Source organism: Scyliorhinus torazame, chromosome 12 (assembly GCF_047496885.1).
Source record: "Scyliorhinus torazame isolate Kashiwa2021f chromosome 12, sScyTor2.1, whole genome shotgun sequence".
Lineage (NCBI taxonomy): Eukaryota > Metazoa > Chordata > Chondrichthyes > Carcharhiniformes > Scyliorhinidae > Scyliorhinus > Scyliorhinus torazame.
In genome coordinates this window covers 50,987,240-51,002,686 of record NC_092718.1, presented here as the reverse complement: position 1 = coordinate 51,002,686, position 15,447 = coordinate 50,987,240, and positions in this window count along the sequence as shown.

Sequence of the window (15,447 nt, the reverse complement as noted above, 5' to 3'; positions counted from 1 at the left end):
CTGGCAAAATGGCTGCAGCATGGAGGACACACATATTTATACTCCACCTACTGGGCGGAGCCAGAAGGCAGGGACTACCAATGTACCTGTAGTACAGGTCCTACCGTACATCACCTAATAGAGGTGCAACACTGGTTTACCTCATTTACCCCCTGTTAAAATTGAGTCCGGTGAGGGTGGTGGAGAACTATATACAACAAATGGTTTCCTTTTCACAGTTACATTTACAATTTTTTGGGGGAAAAATGTCTTTTGAAGTCCAGTGGACCAGTTAGAGGTTTAACCGGTCCGGGGCCTTGGTGTGCTGCTGGGAGCGACGTAGTGGTGGTGGTGATGCCGATGCTGGTCTGATGTCCGGAGCCTCCGGGAGCATGCCAAAATCCTCTTCACCCTCAGGCGTGGGCAGGGGAAGGACGGATGGTCCCGGGGGGGTTGCTGCTGGGAGCGCTGGAGAAGGAGAGGGTGGTGCCGGGCTGGGGGTGTGTGTGTGGGACCTACTGGTGCCAGGTCCCTGAGGGAAAGAGTATCCTGGCGACCATCGGGGTACGCCACGTAGGCATACTAGGGGTTTGCATGGAGCAATTGCACCCTCTCCACCAACGGTTCCGCCTTCTGGAGTCGGACATGCCTGCAGAGCAGGACGGGCCCTGGAGCCGCGAGCCAAGTCGGAAGCGACACCTCGGATGTGGACTTCCGTATATGGGTGGATGAAGCTTTCGGTGCTCCCGGAGTCAAGCAGGCAAGAGGTCACGTGTCCGTTGACTTTCACGCTGGTCGATGCAGTGGCCAGGTTGTGCGGACGAGACTGGTCGATGGTCACTGAGGCGAGTCGTGGGCAGTCGTCGCTGGTGTAGGATGACGCGGAGCCGAGGGGGGTCCTGTTCCTGGAACGCTGGCGGTGCCCATGTACCGTGGGGGAGACAAGATGGCGGTTCCTGAAGATCTCGGGGAGAACAAAATGGCGGCTGGAGATCTAGAGGAGTACAAAATGGCGGCACCCATGGGCCACACATGGCGGGGGTTGGAAAGGATGGCGGCGCCCATGGGGCGCACGTGTTGCTCGGGGGAGAAGATGGCAGCACCCACTGGCTGCGCGTGATCTGAGGGGGAGAATATGGCGGCGCCCACTGGCCGCGCGTGATCTGAGGGGGAGAATATGGCGGCACCCATTGGCCGCGCGTGGTCCGGGGGAGATGAAGATGGTGGCGCCCATTGTCCATAAACGAGGGGGCTGGGGGCGATAGTGGTGAATGTACGGGCCTGGCACACCGCAGCGAAGTGCCCCTTCTTGCTGCAAGCCTTACAAAGGGCAGCGCAGGCTGGGCAGCGTTGGCGGGGGTGTTAATGCTGGCTGCAGAAATAACATCGGGGACCCCTGTTGTTTGCTGTCTGGCACGTGGCACAGGCGTATTGGCTGGGTAAGGCCCCCGCTGGGGCGGCCGTCTGTGAGGCCCACGATTTGTAGGAGGGGTGGGCTGCGCGGCTGGGGGTGTCGGCCTGAACGTTGCGCAAGGTGACCATCATGGAGAGCACTAGTTTCTTTGTCTCCGCTCGGTGGAGCGTGGTCCCCTCGAACAGTTGCTGGCATATGAGGTCCGACCCAATCCCCGTAACAAACACGTCCCGCATAAGGAGGTTTGAATTTTCAGTGGCCGTAACGGCCTGACAGTCACAGTCCCGGACGAGTGGGATTAGGGCCCGCCAGAAGTCTTCTATGGACTCACCAGGGACTTGGCGAGTGGCGAGTATGTCTTCTGTGCGTAATTCCCCTTGAGAAGGGTCATGGCTTCGGCGTAGTTCGGCGCGTCCTGGATTAGCGGAAAGACGCTGGAGCTCAACCTTCAGTACAGGATCTGTATCTTCTGATCCTCCAAGACAGGGGTGGACGCCGAGTTGATGTACGCCTCGAAACAAGCTAGCCAGTGTTGAAAGCCCTTTTTGGCGCCGCTGGAATGCGGATCCAGCTGCAGGCGATCCGGTTTGATACGGAGGTCCATCTTTTGAAAATCAGAGCAATAAATTGAGGCACGATCAATTTGCACAAAGACTTGAGTTGGGTACAATTGAAGCTTTATTGCTCTAAGATGTGTGGCCTCCCACAGCAGCTGGCGAAATGGCTACAGCATTGAGGACACACATATTTATACTCCGCCTACTGGGCGAAGCCAGCAGGCAGGGACTATCAATGTACTTGTAGTACAGGTCCTACTGTACATCACCCAAAAAGAGGTGCAACAGTGGTTTACCACAGCCAACATCTGCCTGAAAGCATGGTGGGGACAGTTTCAACAGAGGCATTCATGAGGGAATTGGATCATTATCTGAAAATGAAGAATGTGCTGGGCTCTGGGGAGAAGAATGGAGAGCCATACTTGGTAAATTGTTCCTTTGGAAAGCCAGCACAGACATGATAGGCCGAATGGCCTCCTTCTGTGTTACAACCATTCTGTGATCCGAACAATGTGACAGGGAATGTGCTCTGACAATGTTACAGAGCACTATGGACACATAATCTGCTTAGCGTGGCTGTGTCCAGATTCAGAGGTCTGTCACCCAGGTGTTGATTGTCACTCGCTGTGCCAAATCCTATGAGGTGATTCAAAGCGCTTTCAGCACAAGACCCACATCCCCTTGGTCACAGCGTGATTGCTGACCTCTTCCCTCATCTCCAACCATCTCCTGGGTGTTTTATTCACGTCCCCCGCAGCCCCATCTAACCAGATGCAAACAGGAAGGAAAGCTACTGCCTTCCAACCGTAGCCTCGGTGAGAATCTGCAGGGAGGCATTCATAAATCTGAGGGCTGACGATGCCCTCCTGCAGCACCGGCCCCATCCTATTCCTCCCCCCGCCCCGCCACCCCCGGGCAGCCGTCTCCACAGCGAGTGGCAGGCCCAGTGATGGTTGCTGCTCACCTGTTCAAGGACCCCGTCAGTAGCTGTGACATGCCTTCTGGCTGGTTTTGGCATTGCTGATTGGGTTTTGAATCCTCTCCGGGTCCAGTTAGTCCACTTCCATTTGAAAATAGCATTACATCAGTGAGGCGGGCACGACACGGCAGAGCTCGGAAATGACTTGGGGGCCAGATTCCCGAAGAATTAAAAATCCCAGCCCTGCTCTTTACATAAAGGTCAGTGGAATAATCTCTTGTCAACAAAGTTTTCATCTGTTACTGGTTCACTTGGAGGGCAGAAAGCAGTCACATTACAGCGCTGTCAATTAAGAACGCAAAATGTGCTGAACATGTTTGATGCTGAAGATGTTTGCATTGACCGATCTTGGAAGATGGTTTCCCAACTGATGGTGTCATTTGGAGGATGATCCCCGCGCATGCGCAGTGGAGGGAGTCTCTTCCGCCTCCGCCATGGTGGAGACCGTGGTGAAGGCGGAAGGAAAAGAGTGTCCCCACGGCACAGGCCCGCCCGCGGATCGGTGGGCCCCGATTGCGGGCCAGGCCACCGTGGGGGCACCCCCTGGGGCCAGATCGCCCCGCGCCCCCCCCAGGACCCCAGAGCACGCCGCGCCGCCTTGTCCCGCCGGTAAGGTAGGTGGTTTAATCCACGCTGGCGGGACAGGCATTCTAGCAGCGGGACTTTGGCCCATCTGGGCCGGAGAATCGCCGGGGGGAGACCTGCCAACCGGCGCGGCGCGATTCCCACCCCCGCCGAATATCCGGTGCCGGAGAATTCGGCAACCGGCGGGGGCGGGATTCACGCCAGCCCCCGGCGATTCTCCGAACTGGCAGGGGGTCGGAGAATCTCGCCCCTGATCGCATTCTTGATCTTACATTTGATCTCAGCCAAAAGGCCATGCTATCCTAAAGCGAAATAAGAATTGCCAACTGGTTCTTCCTTAATTGAAACCAATGGAGTATTTAAGGATTTGCAGTATTTTAATATTCTCATGGTAATGAATTATTTAACACTCTGAACTACACATTAGGCAATGAATGCTTTAACACTCTCACAGTTACGCATTATTGTTGACGCATTTGTGTTCAGCAAATAAGGTGTGATAAACGCAAACTTCAAATGCAGAGGGGGGAGAGTCGGAGAGCTAGCTGTCTGTTTTAAATCCTTCTCAGTGAGCATGCAGGAGCAGCAGGCGGTGAAGAATGCAACTTGAACTCAGAAAGAGGATTCGAGTACAGGAGCAGTGATGTTTTGCTGCAGTTATGCATCAGTATTCACCAAAGAGAAGGAATTGGTAGATGTTGAGTCTGGAGAAGGGGGTGTAGATAGCCTGGGTCACATTGTGATCCAAAAAGACGAGGTGTTGGGTGTCTTAAAAAATATTAAGGTAGATAAGTCCCCAGGGCCGGATGGGATCTACCCCAGAATACTGAAGGAGGCTGGAGAGGAAATTGCTGAGGCCTTGACAGAAATCTTTGGATCCTCGCTGTCTTCAGGGGATGTCCCGGAGGACTGGAGAATAGCCAATGTTGTTCCTCTGTTTAAGAAGGGTGGCAGGGATAATCCCGGGAACTACAGGCCGGTGAGCCTTACTTCAGTGGTAGGGAAATTACTGGAGAGAATTCTTCGAGACAGGATCTACTCCCATTTGGAAGCAAATGGACGTATTAGTGAGAGGCAGCACGGTTTTGTGAAGGGGAGGTCGTGTCTCACTAACTTGATAGAGTTTTTCGAGGAGGTCACTAAGATGATTGATGCAGGTAGGGCAGTAGATGTTGTCTATATGGACTTCAGTAAGGCCTTTGACAAGGTCCCTCATGGTAGACTAGTACAAAAGGTGAAGTCACACGGGATCAGGGGTGAACTGGCAAGGTGGATACAGAACTGGCTAGGCCATAGAAGGCAGAGGGTAGCAATGGAGGGATGCTTTTCTAATTGGAGGGCTGTGACCAGTGGTGTTCCACAGGGATCAGTGCTGGGACCTTTGCTCTTTGTAGTATATATAAATGATTTGGAGGAAAATGTAACTGGTCTGATTAGTAAGTTTGCAGACGACACAAAGGTTGGTGGAATTGCGGATAGCGATGAGGACTGTCTGAGGATACAGCAGGATTTAGATTGTCTGGAGACTTGGGCGGAGAGATGGCAGATGGAGTTTAACCTGGACAAATGTGAGGTAATGCATTTTGGAAGGGCTAATGCAGGTAGGGAATATACAGTGAATGGTAGAACCCTCAAGAGTATTGAAAGTCAAAGAGATCTAGGAGTACAGGTCCACAGATCACTGAAAGGGGCTACACAGGTGGAGAAGGTAGTCAAGAAGGCATACGGCATGCTTGCCTTCATTGGCCGGGGCATTGAGTATAAGAATTGGCAAGTCATGTTGCAGCTGTATAGAACCTTAGTTAGGCCACACTTGGAGTATAGTGTTCAATTCTGGTCGCCACACTACCAGAAGGATGTGGAGGCTTTAGAGAGGGTGCAGAAGAGATTTACCAGAATGTTGCCTGGTATGGAGGGCATAAGCTACGAGGAGCGATTGAATAAACTCGGTTTGTTCTCACTGGAACGAAGGAGGTTGAGGGGCGACCTGATAGAGGTATACAAAATTATGAGGGGCATAGACAGAGTGGATAGTCAGAGGCTTTTCCCCAGGGTAGAGGGGTCAATTACTAGGGGGCATAGGTTTAAGGTGAGAGGGGCAAAGTTTAGAGTAGATGTACGAGGCAAGTTTTTTACGCAGAGGGTAGTGGGTGCCTGGAACTCACTACCGGAGGAGGTAGTGGAGGCAGGGACGATAGGGACATTTAAGGGGCATCTTGACAAATATATGAATAGGATGGGAATAGAAGGATACGGACCCAGGAAGTGTAGAAGATTGTAGTTTAGTCGGGCAGTATGGTCGGCACGGGCTTGGAGGGCCGAAGGGCCTGTTCCTGTGCTGTACATTTCTTTGTTCTTTGTTCTTTGTATGCAGAGCCTTGGTGAGCACACACCGAGAATATTGTGTGTGATTTCGGTCTCCTTATCTGAGGAAGGATGTTCATGCTATGAAGGCAGTGCTGCTAAGGTTACCAGGCTGATTTCTGGGATGGTGTGACTGATGTATGAGGAGAGATTGAGACGGTTAGGATTATATTCATTGGAGTTTAGAATAATTAGGGGGGATCTAATTGAAAACTATAAAATTCTAATAAGACTAGACAGGGCAGATGCAGGAAGGATGTTTCCAGTGGCAGGGGAGTCCAGAAGCAGGGGTCACAGTCTGCGGATACAGAGTAGACCATTTAGGACTGAGAAGAGGAGAAATTTCTTCAGATAACGAGTGGTGAACCTATGGGGCGGGATTCACCCCTACCCGGCGGGGCAGGGGGTCCCGACAGGATGGAGTGGCGTGAACCACTCTGGTGTTGGGCCGCCCCAAAGTTGCGGAATCCTCCGCACCTTCAGGGGCTAGGCCCGCACCGGAGTGGTTTGCGCCCTGCCGGCCGGCGGGAAAGGGGCTTGGCGCCACTAAACCGGCGGCGAAGGGCCGCCGCTGGCCGGCGCATGCGCGGGAGCGTCAGCGCGTGCTGGCGTCATCCCCACGCATGCGCAGAGGGATTTGCTTACGCACCGGGAATGGCGGAGGACCACCGCCTCCGGTGCGGAAGGATAGAGTGCCCCCACGGCACAGGCCCGCCCGCGGATCGGTGGGCCTCGATCACGGACCAGGCCACCATGGGGGCACCTCTTGGGGCCAGATCCCCCCGCGCCCCTCCAAGAACCCTGGAGCCCGCCCGCGCCGCCAGGTCACGCCAGTAAGGGACCTACTCTAATTTACGGCGGTGGGACTGGCAACGAACAGCGGGACTTCGGCCCATCGCGGGCCGGAGAATTCAGGCAGCCCAGCGGCCCATTGAGTCGCGCTGGACCCCGCCAGTCTCCGAGGCGGGCGCCGCGACTCACGCTGGGGCAATTTTTGGGGGGCGTGAGAATTTGGAGGACGGCGGGGGCGGGCTTCACGCCGACCCCCGGCGATTCTCCGACCCGGTGGGGTGTCAGAGAATCCTGCCCATGGAATTCACTGCCACAGAAAGTAGTTGAGGCCAAAACATTCTGGGCAGGATTCTCCATTCCACCGCACCCGTTTTCCGGTACGGTGCCCTCCCGTCAGCAGCGGAATCCTCCGTCCCACCAGCTGGCCAATGGAGTTTCCCATTGTGGGCACGCCATGCTGTCGGGAAATCCGTGAGTGTTAGTGCACTGCTGGCGAAGGGGAGTATCCCGCTGACGGGAGAGTCCAGCCCCATATGTTTTCAAGAAGGAGTTAGATATAGCTCTTGGGCCTAAAGGGCTCAAAGGATATGCGTTGTGGATGGTGGTCATTCTAACATCATTGGAAGCTTCTCCAGAATAACTTACTCCACGGCAGTCCGGCAATGGTCATATGAGACCTCCAATCTTTTGGCTCTGCCCTCCTGCTGCAAAGCCAAGTTGGCTGAGTAGAATCTACTTCATTCGTTCCACTGGGATTATCTGCTATGTTATTATCCATCTCTGATTCAGCACATTTGATGAAGTGAAGTTTGACAACTGGCCTCCCTGATATACAATGTTGTGAGCTGATTAACAAATACATCTGTGTAGAACCACTGAGCAGGAAGTTTGGGAATAAATTGTATAGGAGCAAGCCTTGAAACTCAAAGTGATTTCTATGTGGGCGGAAATGTCATCCTTTAAACACTTTTATTCGTGTGTCAACCTAGTCAATTATGTAATTTCTTCAATGCATTCAAGCCAGAGAGCCTTATTCACATCTGTCATTTGTGAAGATTACTTTTTCCACCTAATCAAACTGTTGAAGGTTCTGTCTTTTGGACAAGATGTCCAGCTTCGTTGAGTGATAAATGTTAGTTCACAATTGATGTGGTTTCAGATCAGTTCTTTCATTTGATTGCTTAATCATGACTTAAAAATCACTTTCTCAGACAACCGAGTACAAGTTAAGAGTATTGCGCGCTGAATTCTGTCAACCTTTTTGGGTAGGGCACCACCTCTTGTTCTTTGAACGAAGCTGAGGGATCTTTTGTTGACCTGTAATAGTGTAGGCGGAGCCTCAGTTTAATATTTCATCTGAAAGGCTGCACCTCTGACAGTCCAGCACTCCCTCACCCCCGCATTGCATTTGGGAGGTCCAGGAAGCGTTTTGGCCAAAACCTGATGGACCTGTTCAAAAATGAGAGGGGAAGGAATGTTTCTGGCCTCCCATTTGCAGTTGCTAATTTTCTTCTTTGACTCTCACCACCCCTCTAATCTTCCAACAGCATGGACTTCTCGCGGTTATTAGTGACATGTTTTTACCGTTATCCTGGCTGAGATTAGCTAATTCACCAAGGGTCATATTGGATGTACCTGATCCAATTGAGTCAGTTCCATATGGGACAGTGCATTGGACACTCTTATCCAAATAGGAGCACATTCAGAACCTTCATTAGAGGTTTTTATAAGGAATCTTGTCTGCTGGAAATTTGGACACTTGGTGCGCAAGCTTTTTCAACTGCTAGCTTAAGGTTGTAAGAAAATCCTGCTCAGCACAAACCAAATTTGTCGTGCATGCTCTCAGCTGTCAAGGGTAACTGCTGGATGTTCAGCTTTGGAAAGTTATCCCATCATGTCACTATAACAGCCATTTTTAATATATAGATTATGTTGACTTTATTTGATCAAATTTTCATTTTATTTTCTGGCATGCAGTTGTGTTTTTATTTAAATTTATTTTTGGAAAAATATGTTGATCATATACCTGTTGAACCTTTCATACTTCAAGGCTGTCTATCAAGCTTCATCTAGTTATTTTGTAACATTTTATGTATTTTTCACGTATTTTAATATGTAAGCACATTTAGGAGTAACATTGCTGTGGTGATTATCCCTTTAAGGGCAACACAGCAGAGTAAGGGTCACATGGCCTGTATGACCAATCAGGACTCAGAGTGAAATATCAGAGAATCATAGAATCCCTACAGTGAAAGGAGGGCATTCGGCCCATTGAATCTGCATCAACCCTCTGAAAGCGAACCCTACCAAGCGCCCTGCCCTATCCCCATAACCCCACTCAACCTTTAAACACTAAGGGGCAATTTATCATGGCCAATCCACATAACCTGCACATCTTTGGACTGTGGAAGGAAACCAGAATACCCAGAGGAAACCGACGCAGCCACGGGGCAAACGTGCAAACTCCACACAGAGAGTCGCCCAAGGAATCGAACCTGGGCCTCTGGCGCTGTGAGACAGTAGTGCTAACCACTGTGCCACCGTGGCACCCATGATGAGAAAGGCTTCTTCGGCAAACAGACATTTTGCGGAGCTTTGAGGCTGCTGTAAAATTCTTTTGAATAAATATCTTTTGTTTTCACTAATGAAGTCTGTGAAAGTGCAGCTTTACAATTGCCGTATCTGTTTGGACTCCTTTATTTTCCCACCATAATGGGATCAATTTAGCTCTGCTAGTGGCAAGCTAACTTCCCTGCCAAAGGTTGAAGGTTCAGGTTCCAAAAGAACAACCTCATCTAGGCTGCCACCGCAGTGTGGTACTTCGAGTTTCATTGCCAGAGGTACTGCCCTTAAGATAAGACAGGAAACTCCAACACATTTTCCGTGCTCGATTAGTCTTCTGCAAAGAAGAGCAAGGAGCTCAAATGGCATCTTGGTCAACATTCCTTTCACAACCGACAGCATTAAAAAAAAAGATTACCGAGTCCGTTATCGTACTTGCTGTTTGTGGGATCTTTCTTTGCACAAAATAGCTACTGTGTTTGGGCTGCCCTTAAAGAATAATTGATCAGCTGTAAAGCATTATGGGTCATTTTGTGGATGGGTAGACATTGGGTGAGATCTGCCGGCTGCGTTACGCCAGAAAGGCAGCGCGACGCAGCGCAACGCAGCGCGGCGCAACGTGACCAGTTGATGCTGGGAGATCCCTCTTCTGGGATCTACCCAGCTCACCATGTCTCGCAAGACCTAATGTGATCACATGAGATATTGCGAAGTGAATCCTGCCCATTGTGGACGGGAGCACTTTTTAGCAAATCTGCATATTGGAGTGAGACAGCTAGTCTCACTCTAATACGTGTCCCACGATCTACCCAAGGCATGGGATCTAACTGTCTAACCTTGGAGATCCCGGACGGGTGCTGGTCAGTGCTGGTATCCACAAATGGGGGGCCAGATGGAATGACATTCATGGGAGTCTCACAGGGGATCAGAGGCCCCTAGGAACTGCCACCTGGGTGCCCAGCTGGCACTGGCAGGGTGCAAGGCTGGCAGAGCCAAGCTGGCATTTTTCCTGTGATGGGGATTGAGTCTGGTGATGCCATGTGAGGGTGCAAGGCGGGGCAATGACAACTTATAGATGAGTTGGGGCTTGGGGGGATTCGGGGGTCACTTGGGGGGTCAAGCAGAGCTCCTCAGTGCAGGAAGCGGGACTAAGTGCGGCTTCACCTGCACGTTCCCCACTGAGGCCCCCAATCTGCCCGAATGGCCGTTCAATATTGAGGCGTTTCTCGACGCTCCAAGCGCCAGGAAACACCAGGCTGATCGTGTACATTACGTGAGTATTCGGGTAGATCGCGCCCATTGTCTCAATACAAGTTTGTTCTTTTATTTAATGCCACTATGCAGAGACAAGTTTTATGATACTTTTTGGAGTACTAAGTTAAACAGGGGAAATGACAATTTTGCTCATTTAAAATGAAATTAATCTGATTGTGTTTTGCATACTTATGTAACCGAATTAAATTTTTTTGACTGAAATGCAAAGTGCTCAAACGGACTCCAAGCTTGATTCAGCAGAATGGCAGAGTGCAAGGTTTTGACTGAAATCCCTTCATTGTTCAGAAAAAAATATTGTGTTTTTTTTTTGCTGTCTCTTAAATCAGTCGTGACTCTATCTATGTGCTCATTAGAGTTAAGGACTGGCTTGAGGCTAACAAATTAAACACTGCTCTGGAGGATCAAGTGACTGCACTAGCCACCCAGTACTGCAGGCCATCAACACCAGTATGCATCTTGAACACAAATGTTATAATAAGACTTTAGCCAAAAAAACAAATCCTAGATTAAATAGTGTAATTGTCTTGCAACTCACAGGTTTCTAAGAGCTGAAATTTCCTTAAGGATTACAATTATCCAAAGTCTTTCTAAAGCTTGAAATAATAGATTATCTTGCATCTATGTGCATTTAATTTATACCCATTTTAAGTTATTGATAATCTGATGACATGAAATCTTCTTTGTATCAAAGCCACTGAGGAATAAAGAGGACAAGCGTTTGAGATTTTTCAGAGATTCACCATCAGCTTCCGCTGCAGGCTTATATTTGGTGTTGAATGATCACGTCAGGACAGGCAGTAGTTGCAGGCTGGTTGTCATCTCTGGAAAGAATTCGAAGTGTGGTAGCGAGCGGGAACTGCTGCGAGCTTCCCGGTGCTCGGCCCGGCGAGGCCCACAACGCAATACAACGTTGATCGATCCACTTAACGAGGCCACGCAGGCTTCACGCTACAAATGGAGGCTCACCAGCCGATTCGCCAGGACTATGCTCACCAAGGTCGACTAGCACTTAAACCGCACTTGCACAGCCAACCCCACTCAGCTCGCAGCCATGGCGCCGAAACAACCGGCTGCAAGGTTTGAAGACAGGGGCAGCACGGTAGCATGGTGGTTAGCACAATCGCTTCACAGCTCCAGGGTCCCAGGTTCGATTCCCAGCTTGGGTCACTGTCTGTGCGGAGTCTGCACATCCTCCCCGTGTGTGCATGGTTTTCCTCCGGGTGCTCCGGTTTCCTCCCACAGTCCAAAAGATGTGCAGGTTAGGTGGATTGGCCATGCTAAATTGCCCTTAGTGTCCAAAATTGCCCTCAGTGTTGGGTGGGGTTACTGGGTTATGGGGATAGGCTGGAGGTGTGGGCTTGGGTAGGGTGCTCGTTCCAAGAGCCAGTGCAGGCCCGACAGGCCGAATGGACTCCTTCTGCATTGTAAATTCTATGAAAGACATGGACCTGGGGAGGCTCCAAGATGCAGCCGAGGCCAGGAGTGATGTCCTGTGCCCCGAGGGTCATGGAGATTGAGCCACAGGGCAGCCAGTGCATCCTGGGATGAAGTGGCAGCAGCCATCAGCTCGAAAAGTGTGACCAGCAGGACTGGCCTCCAGTGCCGCAAGAAGTTCATCAACTTACACCAGGGAGCACGGGTGAGTTGACAGCACCCCCCATCCTCCTCCGAGCCCCATCCCCCCAACGCAACCAGCCCCCCACCCTCCATTTGCTCTCCCCCAACCCACCCTTCACTGCCCTCCCCTTCATTCCCCTCTCTTCTCCCCCAAATCACCCTTCACCCCCCCTTTACCCCCCTCCCTTTACTGCAACCCTCCCTTCGCACCCCCTACCCCCCATACTGTGAACCGCAAATGTGTCTAACGATGACCTCCACATGTCTCCACAGGAGAAGCTCTCCCACAATCATCGGGAGAGGGCCCAGACTGGTGGAGGGATGCCAGATATAAGAATCCTCAGACCTTCGGGGAACGGGCCCTGGAGGTTTCAGAGATGGCTGAGGACAGAGCGGTCGCTAATGCGGAGGTCGGCGCATGCTGCAGATGTGACGATCCACTGGTCCCCACCTGGATGGACTGTCACGCAGATGTTGCTGCTGCCATACCGACTGACCCATCCCTCCCACTTACCACGTGTTCATTCACCTGTAGGTCCTCCAGCCGACAGCACCGACCCATCAGGGGTAGCCCCACACATCAGCCTCCAATGAGACCACCTCGGAGGAGAACCCCAAGGATGCCGCAGTCGATGCATCAATTATGTCATCTCCACCCTCCACCAGCACAGAGACACACACCTCGTGGACAGGCTTCTGATGCACAATCTGGTGAACACCACAGAGTTACTGATACACATCAGGTGGAGGCAGGAATTCCCAGGTGACACAGCAGTCAGAGGGCTGCTGGGTCCCAGGATCCAGCTGGGTCCCAGCCAAGGGCTGAGCCTCTGATACAGGGTGAGCCGGAGCTGATGGAGCTGAGGGAGCGGCCGGAACATCCAGAGGGAGATGTCAGCGACACTCCTGCAGGTCTATAGCCGATTGGAGGAGTCCCAGAGGCTACGGGCACAGGAGATGTCACCGGCACTGACTGGCACCGAGGTCAACACAGCTGGGGTGGCGACCACAGTGGAGAGCCTTGAAGATGTCCAAGTTGTTGCGCAGTCGGTAACTGGCATAGCCTCGGTAGACTGTCCGCCTCGATGGTGGACGTGACCCACTACCAGGCTGATGAGGTGCTTAGGTACATGTACTGGTTTCAGATGGGAATGGCCGAAGCACTGCAGAGCTTGTTCCAGTCGCAGGTGGGCATTGCCGAGGCACTGCAGAGCATGGCGTAATTCACTGGGGAGCATCACTGAGGGCGTCAACACCATGGTGCAGACATTGGGGAGCCACCAAGGCTGGCAGTGCCAGATGATACAGGGGCAGCCGGGCTCAATCCACCAGGGCCCTATGGTCACCGATTGGGAGGCGGGGGCGCTGGGTGGCAACCCGGACCCATCCTATGAACTGGCGACGGTGGCCACCCGAGTTTCACCCCTCTGATGAGGCCACATCAGCAAAAATAGGGGCATGGCTGTGCATGTGCCACCGACAAGTGCGCCAGGGCCTTCCAGCCCCAGAACTCCCAGAAGACCACAGGACGAGGTGAGCAGCTGGCTGCCTCCATGTCTGATGTGCAACCTGGGATACACCTAAATGTAGTGGTAGAGCAAGGAATGCCAAGCACATAGAGGATCACTGAGGGTACTGGGGGGGCACGAGGGTAGGTGGGATTAAGGATTTCAGTGTGCGTTGGGAGGAAGGGGATAGTCTGGGGTGTTTGGTGGGGAGGGAGCGATGGTGGGGACGGTGGGGTGGCACCATTGGGCAGTGGTGTGCACTTGTAGGAGGAACATTAAAATACCGTCACCACAACCAGTATGACGCCTCTGGCTCTTTGTTCCGCGATCTGGGCCCCATCAATTCCAATGCCCCATCCCTCGAGACATGACCCCCTCCCCATGCTCCTCACCTGAGCCACCCTGCCCATGCACACCCGGCCGCGGACATGCGCCCGGGGATGGGGCCCATCTCCTGGGTGATTGAAGGTTCGCAGCTACGTCTGTGGTGCAGCTTCCCTCAGTGTTCAAGCACAATATTCATGCACCATGCTGTGATTGGAATGCTAGGCAATGAGCCCCATATGCTACATGACCCGCCCACCCATGGGAGTGGGTGTGCAGTGCGCACTTAACCACGATTGCAAATTCCCTATTAGCAATAGCCTTCAACTGCAAGGCCAGAAGCCTCCGCGGTAAGTGGGAGATATGGGTGGTCGGTGGGCAGGCAGGCAGTAGCTCGGGTTGCCCCAGACTGGGAACACATGGTCCAGGTGTTGTCATGGCAGACCCACGCATATCCGATTAACCCTCCCTCCCTCCACCCCAGCCCCCATGGTGGCTGCAGCCCCCGGGTGCCCCAGCCCCCCGCCCCCCCCCCCCCCCCCCCCCCGACCCCCGCCCTCGAGCATAGGGGCAGCTTGCCCGGTGCCCATTGCCTGTGAGCGAAGGTGGCTGCTCACCTCCTCAGCTCCCCATAGCAGCCCTTCCGCCAGGTTCACGTTTTTCCAAAGGGGTACTGATCAGCGCCAGCTTGCCCACTTCCTGAGGCGGCTGCTGAATCACGGGATGCCGTTGGATGTGCGGGGGCTCCCGTTAATTGTATGGAAATATGGCTTAAGTGGTGATAATTGGTTTCTCGCCACGCTACAGCAGGATCACAATTACACCTACGGGAGCATTGCAAACGGTTTGGCGCCCGGCGCGGTTCACGTTTATGGTCTCTCCCGCTATTCACCGGCCTCGTTTTGCTCGAGCGGGAGCGCAATGAGGCTGGACAATCGCACCCCTGAACTTGCAGCTTCTTTAGGGTTGATGATTTAACACCGACAGTTGATTATCGAACTTGCAAGATCAGGTGCATCGCTTTTTCCAGCTGCCTACACATTCTTCCTTTTACAGACATACCTTTTTCGAAAATAACTTGTCATTTGACTTTTCCTTTCTGTATATATAAGTGGGATTTTAGGGAAATAGCAATTTTACCAAGCCAGACAGTGGGTTAGAGGGATGCTCATCGTGCCTCGTGACATTCATGTTTTTGACAAGGGCTAAATGCTTAACAATTTAAGTGGATAAAGTTGCCTGTATTTGCAGGCTGTTTTCACATCTTACCGACAGAGATTGAGTCATTTGATTTTTATAAAATGTCACAATGTCAAGTCGTGCCCAGTAGCATCGAGTCCACTGGCAAAATTCAATTCAAGCGAGGATCGAGAAACTAGGCACATTGCTTACACCTCAACCCACTCCAAACGCACCCTTCAGTGACTCTGTTCTGTGCAACACACCCACAGGATTCACTCCCACTCATTATAATAGGGAGTCTCATTATCC